Consider the following 8,876-nt stretch of genomic DNA (forward strand, 5'->3'; position numbering starts at 1 on the left):
TCCTTGCTTTGCGCCTATAGCTTCTGGAGTTGGTTCCGGACCCCCCGTGTACCTACATCGGACAAGAAAGTATAGAAATTGGAAAGACGGATGGATTCTTAGGTCCAGGTAGGTCCTCTAACATGTACACGACCCTGAAATCACACTGCTTATCTACAAAGAAAACTTAGTTTCGGAAAAGATGGCACAGTATAAACTGGAACTGAATAACAAATGAATACAAAGCTCTCAACGGAACCTTGTGGCAGTTTAAAAGGGGGGAAAGCAGGCAGTTTCTGAACTTTATCAAATATCCCTTTTTACATGGCTGATCCTGCTCTTTTTCTATCCGAATCAAGCAGGCACCTCTACGCGCTCTCAGGCGCTACCACAAGAGGGCGCGCACGCCTCGCTTCAGCCTGACGTCACCGCCCGGTAACGCTGATCAGCCCGAAAAGCCGCTTCTGCTTTCGCCGGGCGCAGTGGCGCGCGCCTGTAATCCACGCTACCGGGAGGCTGAGGCTGGCGGACCGCTTGAGCTCAGGAGCTCTGTGCCGTAGCGGACTATGCCGATCGGGTGTCCGCACTAAGCTCGGTATCGATATGGTGCACCCGGGGGAGCTCGGGACCACCAGGTCGCCTAAAGAGGGGTGAACCGGCCCAGGTCGGAAACGGAGCAGGTCAAAGCCCCCGTGCCGCTCGGTAGTGGGATCGCGCCCGTGAATAGGCGCTGCGGTGCAACCTGAGTAATACGACGGGACCCCGCCTTTTATTCACTTGCTGCATCTCTCTCTTCAAACGGCAAAATCAACATTTTAATCCTGCTGTTCCAATAACTTCAGACCTTCTCTATTTTGACTGATATAGCCTAGTAGATCAGGGGTGAATTCTGAGCACAATGTGATCTCTTATTTCACACCCAACTGCAGTCCTGAGCTTCAGTAGGAAATCTTACGGTCCATTTGTGCTAAATTCCTGTATCCAGCTAGAAAGTTTTATATCTGGGAGAATTGTTGTCACTGTCACGTTTGTAAGAGTATTTCAAGGGATTTTGTAAGGTTTTCCACATAACTTAAAACGGGGGATCTTATCAGTCAAATCCCAGAAGGGCGTCACCAGCTGAAGTTTTTGGAACCGCAGGATTAAAATGTTTATTTTACGGTTGTTTGTCCATAGGTGGCGATAACATAGCCGCAAACATGAGGGGGAATCAGCACTAAATGGAGTTTTTACTGTTTAAATTATTCTAGCTAAAAGAAAATTATGAGGCAAATTTGTTTGATAATGTACACCAAAAATATATATATGAGGTGATGTATATTCTGATGGTCATAGGGAGATTTCATATGCAGGTGAGTTTATATAAGCAGGGACGTTTTTCCGGCAGCATTGTAATGGGCTACGCGGCCGTTTGAAGAGAGAGCTGCAGTAAGTGAATAAAAGGCGGGGTCCCGTCGTATTACTCAGGCTGCACCGTGGCGCCTATTCACGGGCGCGATCCCACTACCGAGCGGCACGGGGGCTTTGACCTGCTCCGTTTCCGACCTGGGCCGGTTCACCCCTCTTTAGGCGACCTGGTGGTCCCGAGCTCCCCCGGGAGCACCATATCGATACCGAGCTTAGTGCGGACACCCGATCGGCATAGTCCGCTACGGCACAGAGCTCCTGAGCTCAAGCGGTCCGCCAGCCTCAGCCTCCCGATAGCGTGGATTACAGGCGCGCGCCACCGCGCCCGGCGGAAGCGAACCGCAGCAAAGTTCTCTGTCTGCATAGAACCTCGTACTGTGTTTCCTACAGCTTCAGCTGAGATACAGATTTAAAAATATGTCGCCGAAGACCATATAAAGGCTTAGTCCTTAACGCTCAGAAACTGTGTGCTTTTGACATAAGGTTTACCTGCGTTGGGTTTATTTGTTATTCAGTTCAATCTCTTACTAGTCATCAGAGGTGGAAAGTAAAAATTCAGGCCAAAACTTTGTTTCAGCTAACCATCTGAGTATAAAGAGTAACAATCAGAGAGTACGCAACCGGTTGTTTAGATCAAAATCTTGGTCTGGGTTTGTACTTTCTGACTTTGAACTTTCCACTTCTGCTGGTTGTGGCATCTTTTCCGATTGTAACTTTTGTTTGTAGAGAAGCTCTGCGAATTTAGGGTCCCTGTACTTCCTGAGGACCTTTTACAGGGACCCGAGTCCATCCAACCATCCGTGCATCTTCTATACCCAACTGTCCTGTGCAGCATAACAAGGGTCCGGTGCCCATCAAGGAAGCTATGGGCGTGAGGTAGGGAATAATCTAGGATGGGGCGTCAACCTATCGTGGGACACGCACACACAGACACACACACGCAGAGACACACAAACGCACAGACACGCACATTCCTTCAGGACCTAAGTCTGAGACAATCCCAGAGCTAAATACTCTGAGACCAAAGTGACGCTCCAATCCCATAGGAATCATTTGCTGCATCACACCGAGGCCGGTATTTAGCTCTGGGATTGTCTCAGTGCCCATTTTACCAAAAATTTTACAGTGATATAATGCGAGGTACCAATAGCTTCTGGGGTAGTCTCTAGACCCCTCGCGACCTTGAATAGGACAAGCAGTCTCTGAAAAACGATGGCTGGATAATGGGAGATAGTGAATGGCGTGTAATAGAGATGTACAGTGTGAAGTCGGGACCTTCACATTACAGGGCAGAGATGTATGTGCTGAGCCAGTCAGAAACAGGGGGGACATCATGCCTCAGGAACAACTTCATTGTTGAATTTCATTTATGGCTCTCAGGTGTAGAATGTGTGTGTGTGAATGGTATGTGTGTGCGCGCCATGATGCTCTGGCACCCTCTCCTGGGATATTCCTTGCTTTGCGCCTATAGCTTCTGGAGTTGGTTCCGGACCCCCCGTGTACCTACATCGGACAAGAAAGTATAGAAATTGGAAAGACGGATGGATTCTTAGGTCCAGGTAGGTCCTCTAACATGTACACGACCCTGAAATCACACTGCTTATCTACAAAGAAAACTTAGTTTCGGAAAAGATGGCACAGTATAAACTGGAACTGAATAACAAATGAATACAAAGCTCTCAACGGAACCTTGTGGCAGTTTAAAAGGGGGGAAAGCAGGCAGTTTCTGAACTTTATCAAATATCCCTTTTTACATGGCTGATCCTGCTCTTTTTCTATCCGAATCAAGCAGGCACCTCTACGCGCTCTCAGGCGCTACCACAAGAGGGCGCGCACGCCTCGCTTCAGCCTGACGTCACCGCCCGGTAACGCTGATCAGCCCGAAAAGCCGCTTCTGCTTTCGCCGGGCGCAGTGGCGCGCGCCTGTAATCCACGCTACCGGGAGGCTGAGGCTGGCGGACCGCTTGAGCTCAGGAGCTCTGTGCCGTAGCGGACTATGCCGATCGGGTGTCCGCACTAAGCTCGGTATCGATATGGTGCCCCCGGGGGAGCTCGGGACCACCAGGTCGCCTAAAGAGGGGTGAACCGGCCCAGGTCGGAAACGGAGCAGGTCAAAGCCCCCGTGCCGCTCGGTAGTGGGATCGCGCCCGTGAATAGGCGCTGCGGTGCAACCTGAGTAATACGACGGGACCCCGCCTTTTATTCACTTGCTGCATCTCTCTCTTCAAACGGCAAAATCAACATTTTAATCCTGCTGTTCCAATAACTTCAGACCTTCTCTATTTTGACTGATATAGCCTAGTAGATCAGGGGTGAATTCTGAGCACAATGTGATCTCTTATTTCACACCCAACTGCAGTCCTGAGCTTCAGTAGGAAATCTTACGGTCCATTTGTGCTAAATTCCTGTATCCAGCTAGAAAGTTTTATATCTGGGAGAATTGTTGTCACTGTCACGTTTGTAAGAGTATTTCAAGGGATTTTGTAAGGTTTTCCACATAACTTAAAACGGGGGATCTTATCAGTCAAATCCCAGAAGGGCGTCACCAGCTGAAGTTTTTGGAACCGCAGGATTAAAATGTTTATTTTACGGTTGTTTGTCCATAGGTGGCGATAACATAGCCGCAAACATGAGGGGGAATCAGCACTAAATGGAGTTTTTACTGTTTAAATTATTCTAGCTAAAAGAAAATTATGAGGCAAATTTGTTTGATAATGTACACCAAAAATATATATATGAGGTGATGTATATTCTGATGGTCATAGGGAGATTTCATATGCAGGTGAGTTTATATAAGCAGGGACGTTTTTCCGGCAGCATTGTAATGGGCTACGCGGCCGTTTGAAGAGAGAGCTGCAGTAAGTGAATAAAAGGCGGGGTCCCGTCGTATTACTCAGGCTGCACCGTGGCGCCTATTCACGGGCGCGATCCCACTACCGAGCGGCACGGGGGCTTTGACCTGCTCCGTTTCCGACCTGGGCCGGTTCACCCCTCTTTAGGCGACCTGGTGGTCCCGAGCTCCCCCGGGAGCACCATATCGATACCGAGCTTAGTGCGGACACCCGATCGGCATAGTCCGCTACGGCACAGAGCTCCTGAGCTCAAGCGGTCCGCCAGCCTCAGCCTCCCGATAGCGTGGATTACAGGCGCGCGCCACCGCGCCCGGCGGAAGCGAACCGCAGCAAAGTTCTCTGTCTGCATAGAACCTCGTACTGTGTTTCCTACAGCTTCAGCTGAGATACAGATTTAAAAATATGTCGCCGAAGACCATATAAAGGCTTAGTCCTTAACGCTCAGAAACTGTGTGCTTTTGACATAAGGTTTACCTGCGTTGGGTTTATTTGTTATTCAGTTCAATCTCTTACTAGTCATCAGAGGTGGAAAGTAAAAATTCAGGCCAAAACTTTGTTTCAGCTAACCATCTGAGTATAAAGAGTAACAATCAGAGAGTACGCAACCGGTTGTTTAGATCAAAATCTTGGTCTGGGTTTGTACTTTCTGACTTTGAACTTTCCACTTCTGCTGGTTGTGGCATCTTTTCCGATTGTAACTTTTGTTTGTAGAGAAGCTCTGCGAATTTAGGGTCCCTGTACTTCCTGAGGACCTTTTACAGGGACCCGAGTCCATCCAACCATCCGTGCATCTTCTATACCCAACTGTCCTGTGCAGCATAACAAGGGTCCGGTGCCCATCAAGGAAGCTATGGGCGTGAGGTAGGGAATAATATAGGATGGGGCGTCAACCTATCGTGGGACACGCACACACAGACACACACACGCAGAGACACACAAACGCACAGACACGCACATTCCTTCAGGACCTAAGTCTGAGACAATCCCAGAGCTAAATACTCTGAGACCAAAGTGACGCTCCAATCCCATAGGAATCATTTGCTGCATCACACCGAGGCCGGTATTTAGCTCTGGGATTGTCTCAGTGCCCATTTTACCAAAAATTTTACAGTGATATAATGCGAGGTACCAATAGCTTCTGGGGTAGTCTCTAGACCCCTCGCGACCTTGAATAGGACAAGCAGTCTCTGAAAAACGATGGCTGGATAATGGGAGATAGTGAATGGCGTGTAATAGAGATGTACAGTGTGAAGTCGGGACCTTCACATTACAGGGCAGAGATGTATGTGCTGAGCCAGTCAGAAGCAGGGGGGACATCATGCCTCAGGAACAACTTCATTGTTGAATTTCATTTATGGCTCTCAGGTGTAGAATGTGTGTGTGTGAATGGTATGTGTGTGCGCGCCATGATGCTCTGGCACCCTCTCCTGGGATATTCCTTGCTTTGCGCCTATAGCTTCTGGAGTTGGTTCCGGACCCCCCGTGTACCTACATCGGACAAGAAAGTATAGAAATTGGAAAGACGGATGGATTCTTAGGTCCAGGTAGGTCCTCTAACATGTACACGACCCTGAAATCACACTGCTTATCTACAAAGAAAACTTAGTTTCGGAAAAGATGGCACAGTATAAACTGGAACTGAATAACAAATGAATACAAAGCTCTCAACGGAACCTTGTGGCAGTTTAAAAGGGGGGAAAGCAGGCAGTTTCTGAACTTTATCAAATATCCCTTTTTACATGGCTGATCCTGCTCTTTTTCTATCCGAATCAAGCAGGCACCTCTACGCGCTCTCAGGCGCTACCACAAGAGGGCGCGCACGCCTCGCTTCAGCCTGACGTCACCGCCCGGTAACGCTGATCAGCCCGAAAAGCCGCTTCTGCTTTCGCCGGGCGCAGTGGCGCGCGCCTGTAATCCACGCTACCGGGAGGCTGAGGCTGGCGGACCGCTTGAGCTCAGGAGCTCTGTGCCGTAGCGGACTATGCCGATCGGGTGTCCGCACTAAGCTCGGTATCGATATGGTGCACCCGGGGGAGCTCGGGACCACCAGGTCGCCTAAAGAGGGGTGAACCGGCCCAGGTCGGAAACGGAGCAGGTCAAAGCCCCCGTGCCGCTCGGTAGTGGGATCGCGCCCGTGAATAGGCGCTGCGGTGCAACCTGAGTAATACGACGGGACCCCGCCTTTTATTCACTTGCTGCATCTCTCTCTTCAAACGGCAAAATCAACATTTTAATCCTGCTGTTCCAATAACTTCAGACCTTCTCTATTTTGACTGATATAGCCTAGTAGATCAGGGGTGAATTCTGAGCACAATGTGATCTCTTATTTCACACCCAACTGCAGTCCTGAGCTTCAGTAGGAAATCTTACGGTCCATTTGTGCTAAATTCCTGTATCCAGCTAGAAAGTTTTATATCTGGGAGAATTGTTGTCACTGTCACGTTTGTAAGAGTATTTCAAGGGATTTTGTAAGGTTTTCCACATAACTTAAAACGGGGGATCTTATCAGTCAAATCCCAGAAGGGCGTCACCAGCTGAAGTTTTTGGAACCGCAGGATTAAAATGTTTATTTTACGGTTGTTTGTCCATAGGTGGCGATAACATAGCCGCAAACATGAGGGGGAATCAGCACTAAATGGAGTTTTTACTGTTTAAATTATTCTAGCTAAAAGAAAATTATGAGGCAAATTTGTTTGATAATGTACACCAAAAATATATATATGAGGTGATGTATATTCTGATGGTCATAGGGAGATTTCATATGCAGGTGAGTTTATATAAGCAGGGACGTTTTTCCGGCAGCATTGTAATGGGCTACGCGGCCGTTTGAAGAGAGAGCTGCAGTAAGTGAATAAAAGGCGGGGTCCCGTCGTATTACTCAGGCTGCACCGTGGCGCCTATTCACGGGCGCGATCCCACTACCGAGCGGCACGGGGGCTTTGACCTGCTCCGTTTCCGACCTGGGCCGGTTCACCCCTCTTTAGGCGACCTGGTGGTCCCGAGCTCCCCCGGGAGCACCATATCGATACCGAGCTTAGTGCGGACACCCGATCGGCATAGTCCGCTACGGCACAGAGCTCCTGAGCTCAAGCGGTCCGCCAGCCTCAGCCTCCCGATAGCGTGGATTACAGGCGCGCGCCACCGCGCCCGGCGGAAGCGAACCGCAGCAAAGTTCTCTGTCTGCATAGAACCTCGTACTGTGTTTCCTACAGCTTCAGCTGAGATACAGATTTAAAAATATGTCGCCGAAGACCATATAAAGGCTTAGTCCTTAACGCTCAGAAACTGTGTGCTTTTGACATAAGGTTTACCTGCGTTGGGTTTATTTGTTATTCAGTTCAATCTCTTACTAGTCATCAGAGGTGGAAAGTAAAAATTCAGGCCAAAACTTTGTTTCAGCTAACCATCTGAGTATAAAGAGTAACAATCAGAGAGTACGCAACCGGTTGGTTAGATCAAAATCTTGGTCTGGGTTTGTACTTTCTGACTTTGAACTTTCCACTTCTGCTGGTTGTGGCATCTTTTCCGATTGTAACTTTTGTTTGTAGAGAAGCTCTGCGAATTTAGGGTCCCTGTACTTCCTGAGGACCTTTTACAGGGACCCGAGTCCATCCAACCATCCGTGCATCTTCTATACCCAACTGTCCTGTGCAGCATAACAAGGGTCCGGTGCCCATCAAGGAAGCTATGGGCGTGAGGTAGGGAATAATCTAGGATGGGGCGTCAACCTATCGTGGGACACGCACACACAGACACACACACGCAGAGACACACAAACGCACAGACACGCACATTCCTTCAGGACCTAAGTCTGAGACAATCCCAGAGCTAAATACTCTGAGACCAAAGTGACGCTCCAATCCCATAGGAATCATTTGCTGCATCACACCGAGGCCGGTATTTAGCTCTGGGATTGTCTCAGTGCCCATTTTACCAAAAATTTTACAGTGATATAATGCGAGGTACCAATAGCTTCTGGGGTAGTCTCTAGACCCCTCGCGACCTTGAATAGGACAAGCAGTCTCTGAAAAACGATGGCTGGATAATGGGAGATAGTGAATGGCGTGTAATAGAGATGTACAGTGTGAAGTCGGGACCTTCACATTACAGGGCAGAGATGTATGTGCTGAGCCAGTCAGAAGCAGGGGGGACATCATGCCTCAGGAACAACTTCATTGTTGAATTTCATTTATGGCTCTCAGGTGTAGAATGTGTGTGTGTGAATGGTATGTGTGTGCGCGCCATGATGCTCTGGCACCCTCTCCTGGGATATTCCTTGCTTTGCGCCTATAGCTTCTGGAGTTGGTTCCGGACCCCCCGTGTACCTACATCGGACAAGAAAGTATAGAAATTGGAAAGACGGATGGATTCTTAGGTCCAGGTAGGTCCTCTAACATGTACACGACCCTGAAATCACACTGCTTATCTACAAAGAAAACTTAGTTTCGGAAAAGATGGCACAGTATAAACTGGAACTGAATAACAAATGAATACAAAGCTCTCAACGGAACCTTGTGGCAGTTTAAAAGGGGGGAAAGCAGGCAGTTTCTGAACTTTATCAAATATCCCTTTTTACATGGCTGATCCTGCTCTTTTTCTATCCGAATCAAGCAGGCACCTCTACGCGCTCTCAGGCGC

This window comes from Brienomyrus brachyistius, chromosome 19 (assembly GCF_023856365.1).
Source record: "Brienomyrus brachyistius isolate T26 chromosome 19, BBRACH_0.4, whole genome shotgun sequence".
Lineage (NCBI taxonomy): Eukaryota > Metazoa > Chordata > Actinopteri > Osteoglossiformes > Mormyridae > Brienomyrus > Brienomyrus brachyistius.